The 17,301-nt window shown below is 42.2% G+C and overlaps 1 protein-coding gene and 1 non-coding gene across 6 annotated transcripts in view; both read right to left on the bottom strand.

Moving 5' to 3' along the window:
• Positions 1 to 17,301, bottom strand: part of ADGRL3 (adhesion G protein-coupled receptor L3) — an 838,394-nt gene that overhangs the window by 466,030 nt on the left and 355,063 nt on the right. The window lies entirely within an intron of this gene.
• On the bottom strand, positions 3,483 to 3,558 carry TRNAI-GAU (transfer RNA isoleucine (anticodon GAU)). The gene has a single exon. It is a non-coding gene; the product is annotated as a tRNA-Ile (tRNA).

Raw genomic sequence — 17,301 nt, 5'->3', positions numbered from 1 at the left:
TTCCTAAAAATTTAACATAAAAGTTCATATTTTTGAAATATGAACTTTCTTTTATAAAATATGAAGACCTAGCAACACAGGCTCATGCTGCCACATTGTAACAACTGGAAGAAAGCAATGATGGGCATCCTCATCTGATTTGCTGCAACCTCTAGCATTCTCTGGAATCCTCATCACTAAGTGCCTAATCTTGCCTTTTATCATCTAAACATCCAGCTGCATTCATCACCAAGTATTCCTCTTTTATATTATCTGCTGGGGGTCCTCGTTATTTTCATTTGTGACTATAGTTCTATAAACTAATTTTCTCTCTCTTCTCTCTATACACCTCAACAGACTTAGTCTTTTTTCTTGATAATTAATCCCTTTGATTAAGGTTCTTCAGGCAGTAGAGGACAATAACCCAGCCCTGACAACAAGTCATAAGGTTGAGTCCCTCGCTGCCTAGAGAACACATCTTGACTTAAGTGATGTTTCAGCACCTGAGCCCTAAGGTAGAATTACCCCCCTCCCTGGATACTTTTTAATGAAACTAGACAGAGGGATGCTGGAGTTTATCACAGAGCTGTCCTCAAGATCTGGAAAATAATCTATAACCCCTGCATCATGTATGACCAATTACCTCTTAACATGACCTCGAAACCTTAATTCACTGTGTCCTGTGATTTTGCCCTATATATTCTGTAGACTACATGTGATTGGGGAGTTACATCTCAGAAAATAAACTCATGTTGTTAGCGGAGGAAACGGGTCCCTTACCAATGTTGCTGGAAAAATATTTCAGGGATGCTCAGAAAGAAGTTTGAAGCAACAGCGGCAAGATTTATTAGAGCAGAAAGTGATGGTCAAGGTGAGGCAGAGTGGGCAGGCTTTTGTGCAGTAGCTGTGTGTACTCAGGAAAGGAAGTTATAGGGATGAAAGGAGAGTCCTCTGCTGCTGCTCACTGCACCCCAGGTCACAAGTCTTCTGGAAACTCTAGTGTTTAGGAGGAAAGAAAGGTAAATTGTACATGCCTGTGAGAAGGCTGGGCACAGATATACTCCAAGAAGGGTACACACTGGGTTCTTTGTCTAGCTTTCATACATTTCCTTGTCTTCAGGAAAGAGCAGGCTTTCTTTCTAACTCCCAGTCTTTCTTGGCTCTTCCAGGCTTGTGCTTGTGTCCTCCTGTATGGCCCTTAGTGGTGGCCGTCATGGCCATACTCATGCAGGTTCTCATTGAATTCAGGCAGATGGGTAAGAAACAGTGGAGCCAGAGGATGGTGGACCATTCCTTTATTAAAGTGTCGCACTGGTCGATGAGCAACACACAGGGAAAACACTCCCTTTCATTCATACAGAACTCTCGAAGCTCTCACACATTCCCCGGTTCCACAAACAGGAGAATCTTCTCCAGTATCGCCTGGAATCAAAGGCCTCACCAGTCTTAGCAGAGCTCCCAGAGCCCCTCAGCTCTGGTTCCCCATCTGCACAACCTCTTTCTCTCTCTCTCTCTCTCTCTCTCTCTCTCTCTCTCTCTGCCAACATGGCTTCTTCAGCACTCTGCATTCTCTCCTCTCTCACTCTGAAAACATGGCTCCTCTCTTTCCATGCCAACATGACTTCTTTTCCCTACCTCTTCTCCTTCCTTCTTCTCTGCTCTTTTCAAAATTTTCTGGCGTGAAAACCTCTCCACCAGCAAACATTAGCAAAACAGTAGTCCTTTCCAAGTAGGAAGGTAATTTGCAATTTCACAGATCCACATATACCTGGTGCTGCCCAGCACCCAATGCAAACTATAAGTGAGCAAACATAAAAATCATACTTTACAATTGACTAATACCTCCCAATAGCCAGCCTCCTTTTTACCAAATTTTCCTAGGTTAGTGTCCTTCCCCTTTTTTATGGTCACCATCTTGGCTTGTACAGCGCATGCCTCATGGTCTGCTTCATCATTTGGCTTCTACTTCACATGCATTTAGCAAAAGGAATTCCCTCTTGTCATTTCCTATGCCCACCCCCTCATTAACTCTGTGGAATGATGCTGGTTACTCCCACCTAAGCAGCTATCTTTTCTCTGTAGTCAACTAAGCAGGATGTTTTGCTCCATTTCACAGAATTATGCCATTAGCGCTGGGAAATGACTGTTCCATTTGCTCTTTCCTCTTTTGTTAATATCTAACTAACTGCCTACTCTAACAATGCATTCTCCAAATTGGTCAGTCATAAGATAAACCCATTCCTTTCTCCACTGCTCACTCCTGCTTGGGTGTTTCTTTTGGCGCATGTGTACACGTAGGTGAACTTTCACACTGAGGTTCAGTAACACTGTTCCAATAGGTATCTGTGAGCTTGAGGTAGAGCAAAACCTTTCACTTCAAAATAAGGGAGTCACTTCCCAACTGCAATCTATTATCTCTATACGTGGAAGTCAAAACACATTATTAAGGTGACCAATCATCCTCCTTTAGGGAGGACAGTCCTTTTGTAAGTTCCATCCTCCCTCAAAAAGTGTCCTCCTACATGTCCTCCTTTTGATATTGGAAGACTGATCTGTAAATGTCCGTATTCAATCGATGCAGAGTCAATCCATTGCGTGTAGCATGACGTATATGTGTTGGACATGATGATTCGTCAAGGATCAGTACAGTGTGGCGAGACACAATTATGAGAAGCATGTGCTCCTCACGGGAGACCCTGAGAGAGCGCGCAATATATTGAGCATGCAAATGGCTTTGTGTACTGCTTACTGAAACATGACAGGGCACATACAACATTGTAGACTCATGATTATTTATTTCTCAGTGAATATTCAATCATAGACAGGTAAGCACAATTCACGTTTTATTAATTCATTATCTATTTACTAATTTCCAAATACGTATAATTTTATTTACAAATATTTTCCCAAAATTTGAGTTTTAAAGTGGAAATCTAACCTCAAACCATATCTATTAATGATGCATTTTGATTAAATAGTTGCATAAAACAGATGTTTTTTAATTAGAAAATGATAAACCCGAATATCACTCCAAATTAGTGGTTTGTTTGATATTTAGTTTTACTAAATGAGTACTTTTTTCTTACAATTATTATTAAAAATTAATAGTCATGCAAGCACAATTACAATATAAAATATTACAAATGTTTCTATTATGCATTTATTATATTTTAGTGTGTTATTGTTGCAATGAATAAAATGTCTTTTTCTTTGTTTTTTTTTTTTTGTATTTTTCTGAAGTTGGAAACGGGGAGGCAGTCAGACAGACTCCCGCATGCACCTGACCGGGATTCACCCGGCACACCCACCAGGGGGCGATGCTCTGCCCATCTGGGGCGTCACGTCGCTCTGTTGTAACCAGAACCATTCTAGCGCCTGAGGCAGAGGCCATAGAGCCATCCTCAGTGCCCGGCCAATGGAGCCTTGGCTGCAGGAGGGGAAGAGAGAGACAGAGAGGAAGGAGAGAGGGAGGGGTGGAGAAGCAGATGGGCGCTTCTCCTGTGTGCCCTGGCTGGGAATTGAACCCAGGACTTCTGCACATCAGGCCGATGCTCTACCACTGAGCCAACCAGCCAGGGCTAAACTGTTTCTTTTATTTACCATATTGTTTTCTTCAATTTATTTTTGTCCTCCTTTTCATTGTAAAAAAGTTGGTCACCTTAACATTCCTGCTCTGCTCAAAACTCCTTTTCCTCTGATCCAAAATCCTTACTGTGCCCAAACTAATACCAATCCTCCCACACACAATAACCCCAGCTTCTGTAACTCTCCCATCCCCCAATATCCATCCCCTCACTAATTCTGCTTTAGTCACACCAATATCCTTGTTGTTGCTCAAAACATCCATCTCATATCCTTATTTTTATTTGTTTCTTCATTCTAGAATGCTTTTTCCCAAGATGTAAATAATCAGAAATCACTTTTTCACTGAGATTTTCATTATATTCTTTACATTTGCAACCACCCCATATATGAGTGTTAGATAGAAGGAAGATATTGATATGGCTATGACTCCATGATGACAAAGCAAAATACTTCACCTTGATATGGCGGTTACTGTTTCTTTGTTCTGCTTTTACTAATTCTGCCTTTTTAGCTTCTGTAAACTGGTTTCTGCATTCCCCATACCTTGTAACCTCGCTCAACCATATGACCCTGCCAGTTGGGGTCAGACTTCAGAGAATGAATTTCTCTGAGCCTCCAGGCATAATAAACTGGTTCTCCAACTCTCTGAGTGTGGCTTGGCTTCCTACATATTCCAGTTTGCTGCAACATTATGAGCAGGGCAGATGTGGGATGCTGGTCAGTCAACCAATGAGTGCGCCAGAAATGAAAAAGGAAGTTTCCCTAGACTAGAACCAAACTACGCAGGTGTTAAGTGTCTCTGCAGCTAACCTTACTCTCATTGGCATATCATTATACTAAATTACCATTGTGGTTTGCCTACCCCTCCTCTGTGGACAAACCCAGTGTATTGTGGGGAGGGACATGCACCCTATTTCAAATATTTTATAACCATCTCGGCTTTCAATATTAAGAACCACACCTCCAGGCTTAAAAAGCAAAGCTTTTCTAACCCACATAAGGAGAAGTTCCACGCTGACCCTGGGCCTACTGTCACTAGGGCAAGGTTAAATCAGATCTGTTGCTAATTCTGCTCTAAGTCTCCTTGTGTTTTCTTGTGGTCAGTATCCATTTAAGTTTCTGGACAAAATCTAACACCAGTAATACCTCTCCCCAAATCCTGACTTATTATCATCATAGCATTTTTGAATATTTTAAAACAAGATATCCATTCTTCTCCCTCTATCTGTTGTTCCTACACTGCCTTCTCATAAGGGAAAAATTTTTTTCCGTTGCTCATTTCTAACCCACTGCTTTGTTCTATGAATCTACTATAGCCAATGGAGCAGCACAGTGGTACATAATATTTACTGGAAAAAGAAAAGGTAGAATATATAATACATAGTGGTAACTTTATTTTCTGCATAGTTTCATTTATCATTTACATACTAAGACAGATTTTTGCTAACTTTTGGTTGGGAAATAAGGAGTTACGTTATGTATATTAAAACAAAAACATGCTAAACAAATTGAGAGGCAATTCTTGAAATGAACATCTAGTGTCATTCTAAAGCTAATGATGGGAATGAGAATATAAATAAGCTCAAAATATACCCACTGGCATTAGATTTAATTTGAGGTGAAGGCATGAGGAATTACTAAACACAAGAGGAACTCTCTGCCCTCTCACTTTCTATATAAAAGCAGGATATAAATTTTATTTGTAAAGTAAATTTACAAATGTAAAGAAAATTTTCATTAGTGAAGGTGTCCACTTTTCCAGCTATAAGAAGACTGCTCTGGAGACATCTGTTATCAACTAAAGGACCCTTTTTACCATAAATTTCCTATTCACCCTACCACAGTTACGCCTCCAGAGAAACCCCCAAATCCTTGTCCTTTGTCTAGTCTCTTCTCCACACTTTCTCACCTTTTGTTAAAATGGTGTAACAGTCCCAAGGTCTTACTCCTCCTTTGTGGGTATTCACCTCCTCTCTGGGATGCCTTTCACAGGCATATAAAACAAACCTTTTCTCCCGCTAATATTTTTCTGTCAGTTTAAATGGGAGGCTCCAACCTCTGAATCTAAGGAAACAAAGAAAAAAAATTTTCTCCCTTACACTAACATACAATTTAATTTAAAATGGCCATTAAATCGAGGAGGATTTATTGGCTGGCGCACTGGGTGCACACCCTGGACCCCAACTTCTGAATAACCCTGCAAAACCCCTAACTTTACACTTTTTTCTAATGTAAGGGGCCCGATATTTTCTTTTGGATCTGGGGCCTCAACCGACCTTAATCCACCTCTACCACCAACACTAAAGTGTAGGAATGCCATAAGTACACAAACATGTGTTACTCAGTTATTGTTTTTTAAACACGTGAGATACAAAGTCAATTATCTTCTCTATCTTGTTATTTGTCTCTGTCTCTCTTTTCTTTTCTTCAGTTTCTCTGAGGATAAAAAAAAAAAAAATAGGGGGTGGGTAACTGTAGGGCCAGTGGTTGCCACCGTCTTGTCCGTGCAGGTTCTCACTGGATTTGGGCAGATGGTAAAGAAACAGTGAGACCAAAAAGATGGTGGTCTATTCCTTTATTAAAGTGGAGCACCAGCAGATGAGCAAACACACAGGGAAAGTACTTCCCTTTAATTCAGGGCTCCTAAAGCCCTGACACATTCTCCGGTTCCACAACGAGAAGAATCTTCTCTGGTTCCTTCTAAAATCAAAGCCCCCACCAGTCTCAGTGGAGCTCGCAAAGCCCCTCAGCTCTGGTCCCCCATCTGCACACTTTCTCTCTCTCTGCACAAGATGGCTTCTTCTTCAGCACTTTTCATTCTCTCTGCTCTCCCTGCAAAACTAGCTGGGCCCACAAAGACCCCTCCTCCAGCAAACATTAGCAAAAACAATGGCCCCTCGCAAGCAGGAATACAATCTGCAATTTGCAATCAACTGCTCTGAGATCAAGCACAAAAGTGGCTGCCCAGCAACATTTTTTAACAATGAAAGTGAGCAAACTCAAAAATTACAAATTTTACCAACTCATTTGCCCAATAATAACCTGATATGTTTATTAACTCCTAACTGGACAGGTCTTGGTGGGTAGTTATGCCCCGGGCATACAACTTCTTTACTGAAAGGTCCTGTCTATTTTTCATGTGCATAGAGGTTAAGACACCTTTGACATACCAGAAATAATACTCTTTGAATGGGGTAATTAACCCACAAGTGAACACATAATCCTGTTAGCTATCCTGTAATCCAATATCTACCTTGCTTTCTCCAATCTTCCCTAAATCCACTCCTTAATTTCAAAAGCATAAAAGAAGTTCTGAAACTGTTATTCACCAGAGCATTTGCTATTTTACTCTCTAGCATATGTTGTCAGTTTGGTTCAAATAAACTCATAAAATTTTTCTACAGATTTAGACATTCTTCTGTCCTCTCTCTCTCTCTCTCTCTCTCTCTCACACACACACACACACACACACACACACACACACAAAGGAACACAGATGGTGATTACTGTAAGGTTGGTGGATAATGGGGAAAGCTCAGGACCGGGAACTTTGGCTAGGACCACCCACAACCAAGAGCGCAAAAAAAAAAAAAAAAAAAAAAAAAAAAAAAACTTCCCAGGAGCCCTTTGGAAAACAGTGACCGTCTGCTAGCCAGTGAGATTTCATCACCTCATATTAGCTCTACCACCCTAGGGACCCTTTAAATATCTCCCACACGGGTCACCACTTGTGAGTTCCTTGGCCTCCATCTTTCCTCAGGGCCAGGGAACCTCGTTGGGTGGGATACACTCTGTGCTCAATAAAGCCTTTTATTATTCCAAACTTTGTGGCTCCAACCCCTTCCTTCTTTCTCTGTGGGGAAAAATACTTTACATTTTGGTGCTGAAACCTGGGAGGAGTTTGAAGTCCGCAAGGACTGCTCCTCTCCCCGTCTTCTCCGAGAAAGAACCAGGATCTCCAACCTTCCATCCACTTTGGTGCATGGTGTGGTAAGTCCCCTGCCTCCAGCCACCCTTGAGTTCTTTCCACCAAGACTCCCTGTCTGGAAACCGTAGCTACGTCACGGAAGTCTTTCGTTCTGAGTGTGTGTGCCCGTGGAGACGTCTCGAGCACATCCACTTTACCTCATCCATCCATGGCCAGAGCTTGAGTCTTGGGATGCTGATGCTTAAATCTGACCACTCCGAGGACTGAGGGCGGCCATGGGGGCACAGGAATCTCCCTCCCTAAAGAAGAAACTGTTCTTCTCCGGTGTGGCCAGGCCACAGAACCCACTGAATTAGCCTCCTGAAGGGACTTTTGGTTTTAACACCCTCACCAATTTAACTATTGCTAAAAATAGCTGGGAGCTGATTGGAGATCCCTTACATTCACGGCTTCTAATTATCCGCGTGCCTGTCCTTAATCTCTGTGCCGCCTGTTCCACCATGCAGGCCTTTTTCTGGTCAGAGAAACCTCACCTAAAACCTCTGATCCTGATCTTTCCTTCTCCATGGACTCTCAACTCTCTTTCCCTCCTGTCTAACCCCCGGGGTCGCCCCCCTTTCTTGGGACTTCTCTCTCATCCCTCTGCAAACTTCTTTCGCTTGGGTCTCTTCCCTCTGAGAGCTCCCTCCCCTCCCTTTGCAAAATCCTGTTTCTTATTCACCACTATCATCTCTCTTTCTCCTCCCCTGCTGGCCAGGGGCCCTTCCCTTCTCCACTGTTTTTTTTTTTGTTTGTTTGTTTGTTTTTTTATTTCTTTTACAGAGACAGAGAGAGAGAGTCAGAGAGAGAGATACATAGGGACAGACAGGAACGGAGAGAGATGAGAAGCATCAATTATCAGTTGGGTTTTTTTGTTGTTGTTGCGACACCTTAGTTGTTCATTGATTGCTTTTTCATATGTGCCTTGACCACGAGTCTTCAGCAGACCGAGTAACCCCTTGCTCGAGCCAGTGACCTTGGGTCCAAGCTAGTGAGCTTTTGCTCAAACCATATGAGCCTGCGCTCAAGCTGGCGACCTAGGGGTCTCAAACCTGGGTCCTTCCACATCCCAGTCCGATGCTCTATCCACTGTGCCACCACCTGGTCAGGCTCCACTGTGTTCTTAATCCCCTCCTCTGTCAGGCCATTCTCAGCCTGGCATTGGCTCTTATACCAGTTTTCAGGATGCCCAACCCCAATTTTCTTGCAGGAAGTTCTGGCCCTGTCCTGCCTCTGCCGGATCTCAGTGCTGGGCTCCCCACGAGCACCCCTCCTCTTATTTTCAACCCCTGAACCCTTATCCAGAACCTGTGAACATGGCATTTAAAGTTTTTAGTGGTCCCAACTAGTAGAAACAGGCCAAGGCTGTTCGCCAGGCCCACATGCAGCAGAAGGTAACTCTCGAAACCCAGGCTCTTGTGGCAGCCCTGAGGCCAGCAGAGCAACAGAGGCAAAGCACAAGAAGTGCCCGACCCAAGTTCAAGCCTCAAAGAGAAATCCCAATAGCACCTTGCTTTAAATGTGGCAAATAGGGTCACTGGTCCCAGCAGGGCCCCTGCCCGCAGCTGCCCACTGAGCCCTGCCCTGACTGCAAACAGACCATTCACTGGTGGAGCGATTGCCCCTTTGGGCAACAGGCTTCTCCTCAGTGCCTCTACTTGGAGGACAAGCCACCCGAATGGGGAGGATGAGCCAGCGAGGTGGGTGCATTGCTCAAACTCCTAGGACACAGCCTGGACTCGGAGAACCCAAGGTATGCTGCAACTAGTGGGTAAGTCCATCTCATTTCTTGTGGACACGGGGGCTACCTTCTCTTTTTGCCATCACATTCTGGACCTTTAATTCCCTCATGGGTCTTGGTTATGGGAATGGATGGGACTCCTACCTTTCCCCTTTTTCACCACTCCTGACATGCAGTTTTGCCTCAAGCTTGACTCCTTGCAGGACCACTGGCAGTCGGAACCACTGGACTCCATCTATCTCTGGATCACCAAAGGGCTGGACCCAACAAATCCCCCTACTCTTTTTTTTAAATCCTTACAGGACTGCATCCACGAAGTTTCTCAACTCATGGCAAAACAGATATTCCTCCTGACTCCCCTCAAAACCATCACCTTTTGATCTCCCCCTCCCCATGACACCCCTAATCAGCAGGAAGTAGCCAGACAAATAAACGGCGCCCCTATTCTATTTAACACAAAAGGTCAGAATGTAAGGTCGGTGGATAATGGGAAAAGCTCAGGCCCGGGGACTTTGGCTAGGACCGCCCAAAACCAAGCGTGCCAAAAGAAACTTCCCAGGAGTCCTTTGGAAAACAGCGACCATCTGCCAACCAGTGAGATTTCACCACGTCATATTAGCGCGACCACCCTAGAGATGCTTTAAATATCTCCCATGTGGGTCACCACTTGCGACTTCCTTGGCCTCCATCTTTCCTTGGGGCCAGGGAACTTCGTCGGGCAGGATATGCGCTATACTCAATAAAGCCTTTTATTATTCCACACTTTGTGTCTCCGACCCCTTCCTTCTTTCTCGGAGGGAAAAAATACCTTACAATTACAAAATAGGTGGTGGAAAATATAAATACAAATGGGAGATTCAGGTACCTAAGATTAAGGAAAAAAATTATAAGTAAATAGAATAAAACATTTCAAATATATATATATATTTGAAATATATGAAATATTTGAAATATATACATATAAAAGATCCATTGTTAATCTACTGTAAGTTTGTATGTAGCTAACATGACTTTGAGATTGTTATTAAAGGGCTAGCATTCCAAACTGCAAAAGGCTATATGTATTTCTTAATCTTTTTTTTTTTTTTTTTGTATTTTTCTGAAGCTGGAAACGGGGACAGTCAGACAGACTCCCGCATGCGCCCGACCAGGATCCACCCGGCACGCCCACCAGGGGCGATGCTCTGCCCACCAGGGGGCGATGCTCTGCCCCTCCGGGGCGTCGCTCTGCTGCGACCAGAGCCACTCTAGCGCCTGGGGCAGAGGCCAAGGAGCCATCCCCAGCACCCGGGCCATCTTTGCTCCAATTGGAGCCTTGGCTGCGGGAGGGGAAGAGAGAGACAGAGAGGAAGGGAGGGGCGGGGTGGAGAAGCAAATGGGCGCTTCTCCTATGTGCCCTGGCCGGGAATCGAACCCAGGTCCCCTGCACGCCAGGCCGACGCTCTACCGCTGAGCCAATCGGCCAGGGCCTTCTTAATAGTCTTATAAATTAATGTGAAATAAAATAAATTTCAAAAATGACAACGGGGCAATGATTTTTTTAAACTTTTAACAGTTTTAACTTAAAACTTTCCCCCTGGTTTTCCACTAAGTAGAGGCATTGAGGAAGTACTCATTTACAGAAAATCCCATATCACCTTGATATATAAAGTCTGATTGCTTCACCTCAAATTCTCATTTATGTAAGCTAATTTAAAATGCGCTGTTAACTCTGCATTGAGTTTGAGACTCTGCAAACCTAAAGATATCAGTTGTAGGAGTTAATTGAGAAGTTTCAAAAATTTCCACTAAGTCTAGAAAACATCCTGTTTTCTAGTCACTGATTAACCAAATACTTCCCCTGGGTGAGATGGTTAGAACAACAAAGTAATAAGCATTTAAATGAAAAATGCCCAGTGACTTAGAAATATTGTGATTTTCTTTTTTATCTACAATTGTTTTTAATATCTAAAAAATCATTTATTTTATTAAAATATGAGATCAGACAATAATCAAATAAATCCATATGGGGAATAAAAATTAAATAATGATTCAAAATAACACAACCAACCAGTTGTATAATCAATGGGAAAGGCTGAGAATGTTTAATGCTAAATCATTTAAACAGTTTCGCTTCCTTTATTTAGTATTCTGGGAAGTACTATATGCTTGTGGGAGTATAATTAATAGTTGTGCTATATTATCTAGCTAAAAAAAAAATAAAAGATCTCTCCCTTTTTTCTCTGCTTAAAGGCTATTTTTCTATTTTGTCTACTGCATTGAAAGTTATTTATATTTATTTATTTATTATCTGGGTTATATGTTTTGATACAGAGATGCTTATGTTTATAGGCATGCTTTTTTGGCTTTGGAATTTCAAACTAAAGAAAAGTAGAAATATGGAAAGAGCAGCTGTTACACCTTTGTCACAGCCCATTTACATAAGATTTGATGAAAAGAAATCTGGCCAGAAAACTTAGTAAATTATTCAAATGTAAAATATGCATTTTTTACCCTCGCCCAGTTCTAAGTGTACCATGTATTGCTTCTTCCTATTAGGCAAAGATATAGTGTATATCTTTGTTTACCAGAATTTTGCACGGTGTCACCACATTGCAGGATCTTTATTAACATATATTGCAATAGGTAAGTGCTTGAATGTAGGACAGAAAGAAAGAACAAACAAGAAAAGGAGATAGACAAATAAGTGTTTTTTCAATGTTTTTAGTGTATGGCCAGTAGTCATGGCCATCGTGGCCATGCACATGCAGGTTCTTTCTCACTGAATTCAGACAGATGCTAAAGAAACAGAGGAGTCAAAAAATGGTAGGCCATTCCTTTATTAAAGTCTCACACCGGCCAAGGAGCAAACACACAGGACTCCCAAAGCTACTGACACATTCTCTGGTTCCATAATCGGAAGAATCTTTGGTTTCTTCTGGAATTAAAAGCCCAACCGGTCCAAGCAGAGCTTGCAAGCCCTTTACCTTGGGTTTCCCATCTGCACACCTTCTCCTCTCTGCATAAACTGGCTTCTTCAGCAGTTGGAATTCTCTCTGCTCTCCCTGCAAAACATGGCTTCCTTCTGCCTCTTCTCCTCTCTCTCTCTCTTTTTTTTTTTATTTTTTTATTTTTTTTTATTTTTCTGAAGTTGGAAACAGGGAGGCAGTCAGACAGACTCCCACGTGCGCCCGACTGAGATCCACCCGGCGTGCCCACCAGGGGGCGATGCTCTGCCCATCTGGGGCATTGCTCTGTTGCAACCAGAGCCATTCTAGTGCCTGAGGCAGAGGTGATAGAGCCATCCTCAGCGCCCGGGCCAACTTTGCTACAATGGAGCCTTGGCTGCAGGAGGGGAAGAGAGATACAGAGAGCAAGGAGAGGGGGAGGGGTGGAGAAGCAGATGGGCGCTTCTCCTGTGTGCCCTGGCCCAGAATCGAACCTGGGACTCCTGCACACCAGGCTGACACTCTACCACTGAGCCAACCGGCCAGGGCTCTCCTCTCTTTTTTTTCCTGAAGTGAGAAGCAGGGAGGCAGACAAACAGACTTCCACATGTGCCCAACCAGGATCCACCAGGCATGCCCACTAGAGGGCGATGTTCTCCACATCTGGGCCATTGCTCCAATGTGACCAGAGACATTCTAGTCCCTGAGGTGGAGGCCATGGAGCCAACCTCAGCCAACTTTCCTCCAATGGAGCCTTGGCTTCAGGAGGGCAAGAGAGAGAGAGAGAGAGAAAAGAAAGGAGGAAGAGAGAAAAGCAGATGGTCGCTTCTCCTGTGTACTCTGACTGAAAATTAAACATGGGACTTCCACTTGCCAGACAGATGCTCTTCTACTAAGCCAACCAGCCAGAACCTGTTTCAGCCTTGTGTTGGGTAAATAAATTTGTAAAATGTGTTTTTTATGCTCACTCTGTTAAAAATGGCCGCTGCCCAGATATGTAATCTATGATACTGCTAATTACCTTCCTGCATGTGAAGGGGCTTGGTTATAATAATGTTTGATGGAGGAGAGGTTTTGTGCCAAAGAAAAAATTTAAGAAGAAAGAGGCCACATTGTTGCAGAGGGGAGAGGCAGCCAAGATGGCGGGATGCTGAAGGGGAACAGAGGTGAGGGGCTTTGTGAGCTCTGTTGAACTGGTGGGGGCCTTTGATTCTAGGAAAACTGGGAGAAAGTCAGTGGCTTTGGGAGCTCTGAATGGAAAGGGAAGTGTTTTCCTGCTGTGTGTATTTACTCGCCCACTGGCTGTGAGGCTAGAATAAAGGTAATGGCCTTACAGTTTTTGGCTCCATTGTTTCTCTACCATCTATCTGAATCTAATGTGAACCTGCACCTGCTTGGCTGGGATGGTGACAACTGTGACTACTGGTCATACACCTTGATATAACAAAGACTAGTGATATAAGGACTTTCACAGTTTAATAAAAAGAAAACAATAACTCAGTTTAACAGCACTACTTTGTGGTTGGTTGAGTTTGGCAATCCTCTGAGGAATTCCCCCACTTTGTAAATATGAGTAAATTTAAATTTAAAAGTTTGAACTGAATGTCTGTAACTAGTTAACTAAAGATTAGAAAATAAAAATCGGGGATAAACTCTGAGACAGATTATGATGAAACCCTACTTGATAATTAGTAGGTGTTCAATAAATTTGGTTGAATAGATTAGTGACACATCCATGAGCCTTTTATTTTTTACTAACTTGATATTGTATAGTAATTGAGTCTACTCCCTAGAAAATCACTTATTTCATTATTTATAATCAATATGTATCTTTGTGTGTGTGTTTGTGTGTGTGTGTGTGTGACAGAGACAGAGATAGACAAATAGAAGGACAGATAGAGACAGACAGGAAGTGAGAGAGATGAGAAGCATCAGTTATTTGTTCTGGCACCTTAGTTGTTAATTGATTGCTTTCTCTTATGTGCCTTGACCGGGGGCTACAGCAGACCAAGTGAATCCTTGCTTGAGCCAGTGACCTTGGGCTCAAGCTGGTGAGCCTTGCTCAAACCAGATGAGCCCATGTTCAAAACAGCGACCTCAAGGACTTGAACCTGGGTCCTCCATGTCCAAGTCCGATGTTCTATCCACTGCGCCATGGCTTGGTCAGGCTCAATACATACCTTAAACACTTAAAATAAGGAAAGCATATTATGTCATTCAAAAACGTAACACTTTGTCCTGTGGATTATTCTGACCTAAAGGCAATCAAGACCCTGTAGACTTAGGATAACCATTTTGTCTTCCCCTCAAGGATATTAAGTAATTTAAATAAAGGGCCTGTATCAGACAGAAGCTGTAACTAGAGATTTTTTTTTTTATTTAAAACATTTGCCTGCACAGTAGGGCAAACATCTGCTTTTCTCACTGCCCTGTGAATGGCATCCTCCTCTTTGAAGCCCCGAGTCCTCTCTCCTTTCCCTTTGCTGAGGGAAACATGAAAGCCTCAATTTCTTGACTGCTTTGGGTCCCATGTTTTTATGGGGCTTCAGTATATATAAAATCAAATTTGTATTTCTCTGGTTAATAGGGTTATGTCAATTTAATTATTAGACCTGCCAACAAACCAATATGTGAAGATGATTTTTGCCACTGTGTCCCCAAATTTATGGCGTTAAATAAATATAGGGTGGGGCAAAAGTAGATTTACAGTTGTGAGTACAGGAAATACCAAGTTTACTCTTGCATTGTTATTAATTATTGTTATTTTTCATGTAAACAACTGTAAACATGTTACACAGAAGGCAGTCAGTTAGATATTAATAAAAGAGGAGGGAGCCAGACATCTAATTAAGCGGGATTAACTTGGAAGGGGAAGCTTCACAGTCATGCTGGGCTTCCTAGTTGGCAGGAAAGACTGGCTTTCCAATGTCCCCAGGGGAATATGTGGCTGGGCTCCCCCAGATTAATGGGGAGAGGGATAAACAGGGAGGGGAAATTCCTCTGCTGAGGCATCTGCAGGAGGAGCCAAAATGGCATCCAAAAGGGGAGGAGACTAACCTGGGGAAAAGAGGGATGGGATGAGGCCGCTGGTCTGGGCAGATCCAGGAGAGGGATTGGAGAGGTGAAAATCTAGCCTCCTTCTTCCTGGCCCAGGCAAATATAACCAGAGCTTAGTAAAGGCCCCAGACTCGCTCTCTCTTCAGCAGCTGCAGAGGTAAGAGTGCAGCTCCAGCCTGGGCCAAACTGGAGCAGAGGCTGCGCTGGGCTACAGTGGCCAATGACTCAGGCCGAGGGCTCTGCAGCTCTGGGCCTTGGGCCTCCTCCTGGGCTTGATGGAGACAAGTGCAGGTCTGCGGATGCAGCAGCTGGTCTTCCTCTGCAGCAAGAGGAAGTTGAGTCGCCAGGTCATGTAGGGGGACATAGCCTAAACCCTTCCTTTGTTTCGCTCCAATAAATCTTGCCACAATACCTCAGATTCTCCTATGTGTGCATCTCTGGGATGCATTTCCTGCGATGCCAGGGAAGGATGCTATTTCTTCTGGCAACAAATCTACTTTTGCCCAACCAGGTCTAGTCCATCTAACAAAACTGGTGGCTTCACTTCTCCTTAGTGGTCTGGTAACTTTTACATTTCAGTCAAAATTGTGAAGGGTAATACAATGTATCTTTTGGCATAAGGATCATTTTCAGAACTAATGCAGAAGTTTTAAAACCAGAGAAGTTACTCTTTTGTAAGACACATTTGCATTTATAAAGGTAACCACAATCTCTATACCAGGAACAACAGGATGATTAATAACAAGAGAATCCCATTAATGGAGAGGTACCAATTTAGTTTGCATACACAGTTTGCACTTATCTTGTTTTTCCTGGTAATCCCCCATAACTGACCCCCCAGCAGACATACACACACCTTTCTTTCATCTATAGCTAAGTATAATATTTATGATGGTGGCTCAAGACACCTCTATGAATTGCTCATTTTTTTCTAGGTCCCAGGTGTACATGAATTATACTTGTTAATAAACTGTTTGTTTCACTTGTTATTGTGATTATATTGCAGGGGGGTAATGGAAAAATTATCTGTTCTACAGTTGCATTTATGTAATTAAATCAATTTTAAAGTTAATCACACAGATTATACATTATTATATAAGTATACATAGATAAGTGTATGTATAATATATGAATAGTCCCATTTAATATTTATAAATTCATTATTTTCAGAAGATTATGAATTATTTTCTTTCTTTGACTGGCAATATTGTTTTTATAAAAACACGTCTTAAGGTTTTACTTATTCCTCATTAGTCTTCTTCTCTATGATTCCTTCCAGTAATCCCTGGATGAGTTATTTATCTGAGATAAATATATGATACACATCATGTAATATATATAATCTCTACATATTACCTAGAATTACAGATTTACCAACCAAAGAGTAATAAAAAAGATTTTGTTATCTTAGCAAGATGAGTCATATCCAACTCTATATAATGAGCTTTATATAAATGTAATAGCAGCTTTTTGAATGCTGACAGTCCCTCAAACAAATAAGATCTTTTAGTGTTCCTCACTTCTCCTCAGTGTTAACCTCAGTGTTCTTGAACTTGTCAGAGCTCCTTTGTTATTCTCCAGAATTATAACTCATAGCTTTTATAAATAACATAAGCAAAATAAAATAGCAGCAAATGAGCCAAACACTTTTTTAGCCCTAAATTATCCAGTATTGTGACTCGTTAGATAAATATTTTCAACCCTAGCTAAAATGAAGAATTCTAATTAATTATGACCTTTGAGATAGGTCTTCTTTTCCACTGTGCACATGACTTTTTCTAATTATATAAAAAATCACTATGCATTTGCTAATAATTGAAAGACAGGTTTTGAAATAATTAAAGTTATTAGTCTGAAGAATTACTGTATAATTATAAATGGTTACACTTGTCTCAACTTCTGTTAGGAGAAACATTCTCAGAATCATTAGTTTAATCTAAAAGGAGTATGTGGAGTGATCCTTGGATCAAGTGTTTAGGTGACATGAACAAAGACAATATAGCTACATTGTGATTAATACTGAGGAGCCACTGTGCCACTTCGGC

The sequence above is a fragment of the Saccopteryx leptura genome, chromosome 5 (genome assembly GCF_036850995.1).
Source record: "Saccopteryx leptura isolate mSacLep1 chromosome 5, mSacLep1_pri_phased_curated, whole genome shotgun sequence".
In the NCBI taxonomy this organism is placed as follows: Eukaryota; Metazoa; Chordata; class Mammalia; order Chiroptera; family Emballonuridae; genus Saccopteryx; species Saccopteryx leptura.
Note: the sequence above shows the minus strand (reverse complement) of the source record. Positions and strands in the feature narration are given on the sequence as shown.